Source organism: Pogona vitticeps, chromosome 3 (genome assembly GCF_051106095.1).
Source record: "Pogona vitticeps strain Pit_001003342236 chromosome 3, PviZW2.1, whole genome shotgun sequence".
NCBI classification, from domain to species: Eukaryota; Metazoa; Chordata; class Lepidosauria; order Squamata; family Agamidae; genus Pogona; species Pogona vitticeps.
Window position 1 is genome coordinate 236488315 of NC_135785.1, and position 12171 is coordinate 236500485.

The 12171-nt window shown below is 41.8% G+C and overlaps 1 long non-coding RNA gene across 1 annotated transcript; it reads left to right on the forward strand.

The window, feature by feature from the left end:
• Window positions 1-43: 43 nt before the first annotated feature.
• On the forward strand, window positions 44-10757 carry LOC140705603 (uncharacterized). The gene is made up of 2 exons (XR_012085019.2): window positions 44-565; window positions 10487-10757. It is a non-coding gene; the product is annotated as an uncharacterized LOC140705603 (long non-coding RNA).
• The last annotated feature ends 1414 nt before the right edge of the window (window positions 10758-12171 follow it).

Genomic DNA, 12171 nt, shown 5'->3' on the forward strand with positions numbered 1-12171 from the left:
TCCCTAGCACCGCCTCCGGCTCCGGCGCGCCGCCCGCGACTGTTAGGATCGGCCAGTTGGAAGTGGCGGCTGCTGGCCGGCGGGCGGATCGCTCGCTCCACCGCATGCGGCGGCGGGCAGCGCCCGTGGCAACTGGGGATCACCCTAGAGATCTCTTTCTTTCTCTCTCTCCCTTTTGGTTGGCGATTGAGAATCTGGCTCCCTTCTCGCTCGATGTTCCCCTTTTTTTTTCTCCCTTGCTGCGCTCAGGAGGAAGCTTAGGCCTGCCAGGCTGGCGCTTTGAAAACACGGTTGTTCTGGCTTTCCAAGCAAAATCGAGATCAAAAGTCTCCAGTTTGTATTAGCGGGATCCTCTCCTCTGCTCTCACTCTTCTCTCCCCCCCCCGGCGCTCCATTGGGGGGCTTTCCCTGCCAAGCTTGCCAGGAGGACCCAGCGGGGGCTTTGCGTATCCCTTGCCCTGCCCACGCTCGCCGGGGCGCCCTTGCCCGCGGCGCGCAAATCTGCTCCTGGCCATCCGGGGCCGAGGAAACTCTTCCCCCGTGACCACCAAAAACCTCCGGAGGGGTGAGTTCCTTCGCCAGATATTGCAACGGATTTTTCTTGCTTGCAAGAGTAAAAGCTTTCCCGATCATTGGAAAGGTAAAATTTGCCCCTTCTGGAGGAGTCTCTGCTTTAACGTGGTGGCGCTAAAACTGAACGTGTTGTAGCATCTTAAAAGGCCGAGGAATGGAGTTACAGCCTTTCTTGCCCAAAGCCTGCTCTTAGTGCAGGATCCAGTTCGTTGCAGAGTGACAGAATGACCGCAGCTGCTTCTGTTTGTGGGATTTTGCGGTTGGTAATCCCACAAAGTAACTTCCTTAAAGTCTGCGACCCTGCATAAATATACACACCTACAGCTGTACTTACAGAGGGCCCTTGCTCCTTAACCCGTTATTTCGAGGGATGAAATAACCACCGTGTCATGTTATGCAGATGGACGCATGGTCGGGTCAGTTTGCCCATTCATATATATATACAGTATATATGTTGGAGACTCTTTTATGCCATTAATTGTTTATTCAAATCTATTCCTTATTGCTGCTGCTCACAATCCCCAAACTGCATATATATAAAGAACATTTCAAATAATGTTCTTTATATATATGCAGTAAAGTATATTTATATTCTAAGCAGTAAAGTTGAATCAGTTAGCTTTGGGGCTGGTTTCCCTGTATGTTCTTATGCAGTTATTCAAGACTGCATGCTTGAGATCTTGGACTCTCTTATGCCATTAATAGTTTATTCAGATCTACTCCTTATTGCTGCTTCTCACAATCCCCAAACTGCATCTGTAGTATCACACAAACAGAAGTTTTGTATCTCCTTTAAGGTTTGACAGGTTTATTTTAGTATGAACTTTCAAGGATTACGGGCCATTCTCCCAAATGCATTGGTTACTGCTGAGCATGGAGACTCTGGAAGAATCATCTACAAGCCAAATCAGGAGGGATAATAATGTTTCAAAAAATACGGACCATAAAATCAGTCCTCACACCGTGTTGCAAGGTATCCTCAGGGACATCTCAGGGGGCAGGCGAGCTGCAGAGTGGTGTATTACTCTCATTCGCATGCACTGTGCATGGCACTATAACACAGTGCATCTGTCTTGTGTTTATTAGAATAAAAATTAGAGTTAAGCCTCCAGGAAGAGCAGCCTTCCTGTCTTCCCATTTTCCTCTTTCCCTTTCAAAAGAATCTCTTAAAAGTTGGCAAGTAAAGGAAATAGAAGTAAGCATAAAAGGGATTAATCCTGCAATGAAGTAATGAATTAAAGAAAAAACAGCCCACAAGAATTAACAATTAACAGCCCCTGCCATTTGCATTTTGTATTTATGAACCACAAATAGCCAAGTCTGGATCAGGGTTACAGTGGGCTCTGGGCTAACAAACACAGGCTTTACTTTGCACAACATGCAGTATACAGGTACTGAGTAACACAAATGGACACTTTTACAAACACAAACAAGTTAGAAAAAATAACCAAGTCGGATTTGTCAATAGGATAGGACACACAAACATGTAAGATTGGTCCAAAACATTTTGCATTCTGAGGTCAACTAGTGAAGTTTACTCATTCCTGAGCAGATAACGTTGTGTCTACCACCACTTTCCAGGCCAACCTACTTTATAGAGTGTGTATTTAAAATGGAGAAGGAATGAGCAAATTCTAGCTTTCCAGATGTTGTTTAACTGCAAACCTGTCTCCCCTGTAGCTATGGGCTGTGGGAAGTTACAGTACAACCATACTTGAAGGCCCACAAATTGCCTACACCTGGATAAGGAGCAAGTTCCATTATTTTCAGTAGGAGCTAACCCCAGCTTAATGTGCATAGGATTACATTTGTGCAAGGCAAATGTCGAGCTGCGCAAGGGCTGATGCAAAGCTGTTATGTGGAGGTGCTGCAGCTTGAAGCCTTTATCCAGCACCTGCAAGGGTGGGCTTAGGCCAAGGGGCAGCTGGAGTTGTTGGTGCAGGATAGGGACCCTGCATGCTGCCATCACCTGGTGGACCCGTGCCTTTGTGCAAGGCTCTCCGTGGGTTGTGTTCCAGCAGGTATGAAGAAGAAAAATGGCAAATTTAGCTATCCGGACCTAAGTCTATGATGTGCGGGACTTAATGAACGTTAGTAGATTCTGGAATTCTGCCTCTGGAACGAATCACCTAAAATTCATCTTGTCTCCTCTTTGATGTGTTTCAAAAAGCTTTGAAAACATTCCACAGTAAAAATACTGTGAAAAAGCCTAGAGTACCTCATTGTGCTACAAATCCCAGGAAGGAACCCTGACAGGTGTTGGAATCAATTTGCTAGAACTGTGTGGTGTAGACTTCTCTTCGCTTGACACCAGCTCAGATGACTTTCCCATCCCAGCCACTGGCTGCCGCTTTGCATTTCTAAGAATTGAATTCTTTCTGGTGGAGTAATAACCAAAAATTCACCAGAAAAAATGAGTATGTCTGCAATACAGGATTTCAGCCATTGAAAACTTCTGTAACTGTCATGGCTTAATCCTGTGGAACTCTGGGAGTTGTAGTTCAGTCTGCTACTTGGCGTCCTTGGCTAGAGACCTTTAGTGCCATAAGTTCCAAGGACTGCACTAGTGCCCTCTGGCAGAGGATGCTGACCCCTTCACCAACGACAAAACCTAGGATCCCATAGGATGGAGCCAAGCCAGTGAGAGATGTATCAAACTGCTACCGTGTTTCCCTGAAAATAAAACAGGGTCTCATATTAATTTTTGCTCCAAAAAACGCTTTAGGGCTTATTTTTCAGAGGATGTTTTATTTTTTTCATGTACAACAATCTACATTGATTCAAATACAGTCATGGTTGCTGCACAATGGTGGAGGGCGGGGTTTCACTTAACTGGGGCTTATTTTGGAGGTAGGGCTTATATTACGAGCACCCCGAAAAATTATATTCCACTGCACTGGAATGAAAAGCATAGATGAATTGGGATCTTTATGTATATTGGGGTGGGTATAGTTCAGGAGATTCAAGTGTCTGGCATCAGATGTTTGAGTCCTCATGGTCCTCATAGAGGGGGTCAGGCAAAGTGTATATGTGGCTTGAAGTACAGGCTCAGGTACTAGGGTGAGTTTGGGAAAGCAACACAATCCCAGAGTATCTCCATAAGGAGGGACTAGTAAATCTATTCTGACTACAGTATTTTATATGTAGAAGACCATGGAGAGATCACAATAAGTTGGAGCTGAGTTGACGACACAAACATTTTGTATATACTTGGGTTATACAACTGCACACAGCATCTTTACAATAATCTGGTCTACATTCTTCAATAATTTCCTCTCTTATTTTACATGCAGTTACTGCAGTAAAGTTGGATTCTATCTTATATATATTCAATACCTATTAAGAAATATACAGTATTTTAGGCTCTATGTTTGAGCACATCTAAGCAAACATACATGTTCAGCTAAATACAGATTTATGTTGTTATTTAGTCGTTTAGTCGTGTCCGACTCTTCATGACCCCATGGACCAGAGCACGCCAGGCCCTCCTGTCTTCCACTGCCTCCCAGAATTGGGTCAATTTCATGTTGGTAGCTTCGATGACACTGTCCAACCATCTCATCCTCTGTTGCAAGTGCTTAATGTGAAGGGGAGCAAATTGTCCTCCTATCAGCCTAGATGGAAAGTTACAGTTCCTCATTAAGTTATGTCACCTTACACATATAAACAGAGGTAGTTATGTTGGCCTGTAAGAAAGAAATAAGAACAACATCCACAAGCAGGCAGTACCTTTATTAGGTAAACTTGAAATGCCACAGAAGTGTTGCAAAATTTCATTATAGTAATTACATTGCAGTAATATCTTCCCCCTGTAACCCTGAGTACAGAAGCCATATTCTCCTTCAACACCAACATAATTAACAAGCCATTTGGTGAAAATTAATTATTTGGTGGACAAGTTTTGACTTGCAGTATTTTTGTCTTACTGCAAGGTGCAAGGTCAACTGTAACTTGATATATGTGTAGTGAGTCAGAACATATTAGCATAATACAGTGTAAAGTTCTGCATTAAGTGGCAGACATTCGAGAATGCACTTCATTTAATTTATGTAAATCAGTTCTGATTACTAGAGATTTGGAGCTAATTCTTGCAGCAGCTGTTATAATTTTTTAAAAAAATTCTGATGTCATTAAAATATTGGCTTGGGGGTTATGCATTTTAATATGGTGCTTCATTGTGTTGCTTATTGTTGTTTCGGCTAGCTGCTTTGGAATGCCCCTTGTTCGACTGAAACATGGGCTACACCTTCTAGAAATAGTGTACCATGTTTTCCTGAAAATAAGACAGGGTCTTATATTAACTTTTGCTCCAAAAAACACATTAGGCTTATTTCAGGGGATGTTTTATTTTACAGTCATGTCATCGTCTTCTGGTTGCTGCACAATGCTGCACAGTGGTGGAGGGCGGGGTTTCATTTAACTAGGGCTTATTTTTGGGGTAGGGCTTATATTATGAGCATCCCGAAAAATCATACTTATTTTCAGGTTAGGTCTTATTTTTAGGGAAACAGGGGAGTAGTAGTAGTAAAGTTTTCTTTCTTAAAAGTAGAAAATGAAGCAGAAACAAACATCAGAGGACAATGTGGCCTATGAATCAGAAGTGAATCAGGAGAGTGAATAATTGAAGCCCAGAAATATTTTTACAAGTCAATATGGAAATCAGTTAGACTGTATAATTGGTAGCAGGAAATAGAAGGGCTGTATTCTCTGCAGGAACAAAGGTAGGAACACACTGTCAGAGAGAACATCAACTGTTAATATCAATAATTGGAGTGAAGCTGTAGAGAGCTATCTAGTTGTCTCGTGTGCTCCCAGAGGCATCTAGTAGGGCCACTGTGAGATACAGGAAGCTGGACTAGATGGGCCCTTGGCATGATCCAGCAGGGTTTTGATGTTCTTATGTATAGAAAAGGTGAAAGCATGACAGGTCTCTTCTGAGAAGAATCTTTTAATGAAGAATTTCGGGAAGTAAATTGAAACTGCTTTCAAAGCAATTGGAAAAAATAAATCACCAAGAATAAACGGGATACCAATAGAGCTATTTCAGGCTTCAGAGAAGGGCTCTAATACAGCCCTAACAAGAGTATGTTGCCCAAAATGGAAAATGAAAAAATGGCCAAAAAATGGGAAATGTTCAATATACTTCCCAATCTGAAAGGGGAGGCATCAAACATTTCAGTAACAATAGAACCATTGCATTAATTACCCATGTGAGCAAACTGATGCTCAAAAATATGTAGCTTAGACTTCTACCATATGTAGAGTGAGAAATACAGAGATGAAGCTACTGTTAAAACAAAATACGGAGAAACAAAATGGTTTCCAATAGGCAAAGGTGTCAAACAAAGGGGGATTTTATTTTCCTGTCTGTTCAATCTATCTCTAGGCATCCTTCAGTCTCAAAAGACTATGGTAATGTGCTCTGAATAGAGGTCTTGGAATAATGTCAAGTGTGGCTGAGAAGGCCAATTTGAGAGTGACAATCCCTTCCACACTGAAGACAAATACAATCTGTACCCTATCTAGCTCCCTGATTTTGCTGGGTTCAGGACTTCCTCATTGCCTCAGCCTGCTGGACAAGTGTCTCTTCAAATTGGGAGAGACCATGCTGCACCGCCTGCCTCCAGGCAGACGTCAAAGTTTCCCATCTGTTGAGTTCCATTCCTAAGGCCTCCAGATCACGCTTGCAGATATCCTTGTATCGCAGCTGAGATCTTTTGGAATCTGACCGTCAGCTGTTCTCACAACATGCCTGAGCCAACATAGATGTAACTGTTTCAGTAATGTATACTTGCTAAAAAATTCCAGCTCGTTCTAGGACTACTCTATTTTAAACTTTGTCCTCCCAGGAGATACCAAAAATGTGTTGGAGACAACGCATATGGAACATGTTCAACTTCCTCTCCTGCCATGCACAAAGGGTCCAAGACTCAATGCAGTACCGGAGTGTGCTCAGGACACAGGCTCTATAGACCTGGATCTTGGTATATGTTGTCAGCTTCTTATAGAGCCATACTCTCTTTGTGAGTCTAGAGAACATGGTAGCTGCTTTGTCAATACGTTCATCCAGCTTGACATCTAGGGAGTTTCATGGAACAAGAGGAAGTGGACTTGTCAACGCAATCTCACATTAAAATATAAGAGTTAGTCTTTAAGTTGCCACAACTTTTTTGGCGTCTTTGTTTTTCTTTTGGTTTTGCCTGATCTTGATGATGTTAGTTGTTCTGGTAGTTCCAGTGCAAACTGCTAGCAAGAACATGCAGATATGAGAAGAAGATTGCTACACCTCTTTCTGCCATTGTTGCACTGAATGCAGCCCATTGGCTCTGTGTCATTGGTGATAAAACATGAAAGCTGCCAGTCAGTCTAGCCATGAAGAACATTTAGTGATGGCTGAGTATTTAATACTCCATTAATCAAGTCTCTAAATGAGGAATAGTTGTCGTAGCTCTTTTAGGAGCAGTCCAATTGATTAATTGGTCCATTGCTAGTTGGGACCACGTCTGATGTCTCACAGACAGGCTATTGCCCGTCAAAGCTCAAGATAAATGGAATCTAATTGCTGTGAGAGCTTGCCATTTATTGGCCTGTATTCTTTTATTTTAAAAATAAATTATTGCAAGAAAGAATTTATCCCCTGTGCCTTCCTAATTCATGAAAGTCTGATAATCAGTCGTATTTTTAGAACACAGGCGATTGCCACTATGTGCCTGGCATACAAATGCTGGGCCAGAAATTAATGGAAGAAGAAATTTTCCTTTCTGAAAAATTGAGGAAGGCTGAATCGTTTTGGAAACAAAAGGGAGATGCAGATTTGACTACTACAACACACTAAACATGGCTGCTTTTGAAGATTATTCAGAAATTTGGGTTCTACCAAATGTCTGATGATGAGAGCTGCTATTTATTAACCTAGGCAAGCTGTTTCTATCATGCCTCACCAGGTTTTGGAGTTATACCAGCTGCCGGTTCATTTCAGAGCACAATTCAAAGTGCTGGTGGTTTCTTATCCCACTCTAAGGAGGGAATCTTAAAGACCTCCTTATCTCGCACTCAGTGGCCAAGAGTTTGTGTTAACAATCTGAGGCTATTTTCCATGTGAGCTTAGAGCAAGGTTAGGTAATGAATTCACCTCTCTGAAATACTGAAATGGTTAATGGAACATGCTTCACCCTTGGAAATAATCACATCTAGACCTCTAATTTTAGGGGTGTTGGAAAAGCTAGCATTAAAGAATATTAATTGAGACAGAAAACAATCCTAATTTAGTCTGACTAAGACAGAGGGAGGCAACCTGCAGCATTTCTGGGAAAAAGCCAAGATGGAGAGCATCTCCTGGAGAGATACTGAGAGTGTGAGAAGGAATTTGTCCTTTTGACATCAGGGCAAAGAGTTTTCAAACAGCTTGGGCTTTTCAGGATGTCATACACTGCTAACTAGGCTTTTTTGGTTCCAGTTCCACTGAATTTGAGAAGGTTTCTTTAAGTTGATTCTTCTGCTGTTTTATTTTTGTAGCACTTCATTGATTTACATCTATTTTTATTATTATTACATGCTGCAGCCCTAAAAATAAAACAGCAGACTTGGTGTCTCTCACATCTCCACCAATTGCTCCTCTTTCCATCTCTTTTTGTGCTGCAGCACAATAATTCTATGTAACTGCTACAGATCTAATTCACATTCCTGGCAGACCGAGAAGTAAAGCATGACAGCTGTTTGTCTGTGAGCCTGTTGTATATCAGAACGAACCAGATTTTCCTGTGCCCACAGGTAGCAGGAAACTCTCCATGAGCAAAGGTTTGGTAAAATGTATTCATGTTTACTTTTCAGTAATTATTTCTAAATTTACATTCATACTGAGAGGGAGGGGAACATGCCCTCACTCCCATTTTTTTGTGGCAACTGCTGCCTGCCACTGAGAGGTGGATGCTCACAAAATCCTCTATCATTATCCTTGAGCCTATGCAAGAAAGTGAAGGGCAAAAAAGGGCAAAACTTCTCAATATTTGCTTTTAACATCTTTTCCTCTCTTCACTGGCCCATAAAAGGTTGTTTCCAGGAGAGATGGAGCTGGCATATTTAATGCCTATTTTTAGGTAGGCTTTGAAACTACGGTATATCTTCCAGCTTACATTTTTAAGAAATGGCTTTCCTTTATCTGACTAATGCTGTGTTATTTCATTTTAGCTTGGTTTAAAGTACAGTGGTGCCTCGCACAGCGAGGTTAATCCGTTCCGGATTAACCCTCACTGTGTGAAAACATCGCTGAGCGGGGCAGAAAAGCCCATTGGAACACATTAAACAGTGTTTAATGTGTTCCAATCGGCTGCTGTACTCACCGATCAGCGATGTTCCTCTATGGCCGGCAGCCATTTTCGTGCCCTCCCCTCGCTTAACGAGGGCGCGAAAACGCTGCACGCGGCCATTTTGCGGCTTCCAGCGGCCATTTTGTAGCCGCCGAACAGCTGATCGGCGGGTCGCAAAACGAAGGTCGGTAAGCGAACCGCTTACCGCCCTTCGCTCTGCGATTTTTCCCTATTGAGGCACCATTTTGCGATCGCATTTGCGATCGCAAAACCGGCCTCGTAGAGCGAATTCATCGCTCTACGAGGCGCCCGTTGTGCGAGGCACCACTGTACTTGATATGTTACATTTACAGTTTCTACATGTGAGTTCCAGATTCATTCTCTTTATAGATTGTGTATTACTCATTAAATTAATGATAAAGGTAAAGGTAAAGGTTCCCCTTGATAATTTTTGTCCAGTCATGTGTTCAACTCTAGGGGGCGGTGCTCATCCCCGTTTCCAAGCCATAGAGCCAGCGTTTTGTCTGAAGACAATCTACTGTGGTCACATGGCCAGTGCAACTTAGTCACGGAACGCTGTTACCTTCCCACCAAGGTGGTCCCTATTTATCTACTCGCATTTGCATGCTTTCAAACTGCTAGGTTGGCGAGGAGCTGGGACAAGCGACGGGCGCTCACTCCGTCGCGTGGATTCGGTCTTATGACTGCTGGTCTTCTGACCCTGCAGCACAGGCTTCTGCGCCACCACGTCCCTTAAATTAATGAGTAATACACAAATTGACTCACCAAGTAAGTTTAGTCTTTGCAGGAAAGTCACCTGTTAGCTTCAGATCCATTACACAGGCATAGCTTCATCTTAGTCCTTTTAGAATCCATCCATGTTGAACATTAATTCAACTTTCTGTGCACCCATGATACCAGTACTGCACCACAGTTTCCACACAACACAGGACTGAAACTAGTGGCAACAGAGTCAACGCAGGACACAAAAACTTGGTTGCTCAAGGGTTTTAACCTCACTGCCAGATGGCGGTGTATGTTTTGCTCCAGTTATCTCCAGTGCAGGATCTGCTCGTGTGGATCCTAGTATTGTGTTGCCCTGGGCTGATCCATATACTTTGTGGGTGACTGTCATTTAATGTACATGTATTTTTCTGCTGGCCAATCTCCATACCTCTGTGTCCCATGAACAAGAAAAACGAAGAGCAAAGGGGGGAGGGATTGAAGTGGAACAGGGAGATGGCACAGAAAATAAAAAAGGGGGGATCATGATCTGTTGGAAATGAAATCTTGGGTAATAAAAATTCTCATGTGTGGACAACCTGGATTGAAGTTACTCAGTGCATCCCAGTAAATCCAGCAACAGATATTCTCCCAGTGTGTGGATGCAAGTACTGGATTGGTCTATTCAAATCTGTAACAAAAATATCATAACTACTTAGAAGAACCTAAAAGTAATCAGAGACAATACTACTATGTGGATGAGCTCTGAGTATCACGTATTTTCCTCAAGTCCTGTATACATTTTCTGTTGTCCATCTGTATCCCAAAGTTAAGAGTTTTCTTGATATTTAGTCAAGATCTGCAATCTGTTTTTAAAATCCCAGATCCTGTATTTGAGAATATCCTTTGAAATAGCTCCAAAGAGGAAGATGACAGCAAAAAGTTTTTCCATACTTGGAATCCCGATTAAAACTGGTCACCAGAACTTAAAGCAAGTCACCACATTATGAGGATCTAAAGGAAGAGTTACGGTGTTGTCAGACTTGCATCAAATATCAAAACCACCGCCAGGAAGGAAAAATAAGCTTCCTGATTTAACTACCAATGTAGCTCATTACTATTACCGCAATATGAATAAAGTACGTAATTATGCTACTCGTTGTGTTATCTGTTGCCTTTCTATTAATTTTTGACTTAAAAAAAGGAAAAGAAAATGGCATAACTTTTTTTCAAAAGCCTAACAAAATTAATCTTAGCTTGCCACAAGGAGAAAAAGTGCCATGAGATGGTGCAAATGCAAAAACAGGTGATACCTTTATAGACCACTTTATAGTCACAGAAAAGTAATAGAACCCTCCATTGCTGTATTATTTTTTATGCTCTTATTGTCCCTGAAAGTAATGTATATTAGAAGTAATGCTGTTCCTTGAAACATAGGACTGCAACCTAATAATAGAATCCCGTAGACACTTAATGAGAAGTAATCTCCATTAAGTTCAATAGGACTTATTCCCAGGCAGATGTATGGAGAGTTGCACCTTAAGAGTCAATTTGCAACTTCTAATATTTTGCAGATTTTCTAAGCTGTGCAAGGCCCCTACAGTCTTTCCTCCTTTTTACATCTAGCAGTTTGCATCTGCTATCCTTCTGGCTTACTCTTACCAGCTTTGGAGGTAGACTGCTTTTGGTTGACATTCTTCAATTCTGACATCCCTCCTCAGTTATATCCAAAAGGAGGGAAATTTCCCCCCCCCCCAAGCCAAAGATAGATCTTGTGCTGGCTACTGAACTCCATTCTCTCAAGAAATGTGGAAGAGGAAGAAACACCACAGCTTCTGAAGAGCTTCCCACCTGTTGAGCAAGCCAAGCCTTATGGTATCCATATGAACTAGACAATCACTGCTGTTTGCCTCAAGCATTCAAGCAAGCTTCATGGCATTTAGGCGATAACCAGGAATAAACAAACAAATGCCCATATATAGTGAGTTTCCAGTTCTCTTATTGTTCATGGTTTTCTTATTTCCTTAGGATGGGGATGCTTCAGTTAGATTAGTGTTGTGATTATTTTTGGAAGGCAATTATGATATAACATAAAGCAAGTTTAAAAAAATGCAGTCATGATAACTAGAAAACTTGTTGGTTGTAAAATGCCAAGTTCTACAGGAGCGTTCGAGGCTGGCACTTTCAGATTGTGAAAGAAGAACAAATACAAAACAGAACATTAAAAAGGGGGGTTCCAGGGAAAAGGTAAAAAAAAAAAGACGGTGCATAAAATCTGCACAAGTTGATTTATAGGTATGGATGTAGATTTAGATATAATTGCTAATGGTTGATGAGCAAAATAAAGGTTCCTGCTGTCCCTTCTTATAGCAATTAATATTTCAGCTACATTAAGACTGGATAGACTTTCGAACAGAGACCCATCCACCCTAAAGCTGGACATACTTATAGTCACCTTAACTATATGTTGTTGATATAAGCCATCAGTTCAGAACTGATTTATAGCAACCCTAACAGAATTTTCTAGGCAAGTAGGATATTTAAGGAGGGACAGACAGACATGCACAGT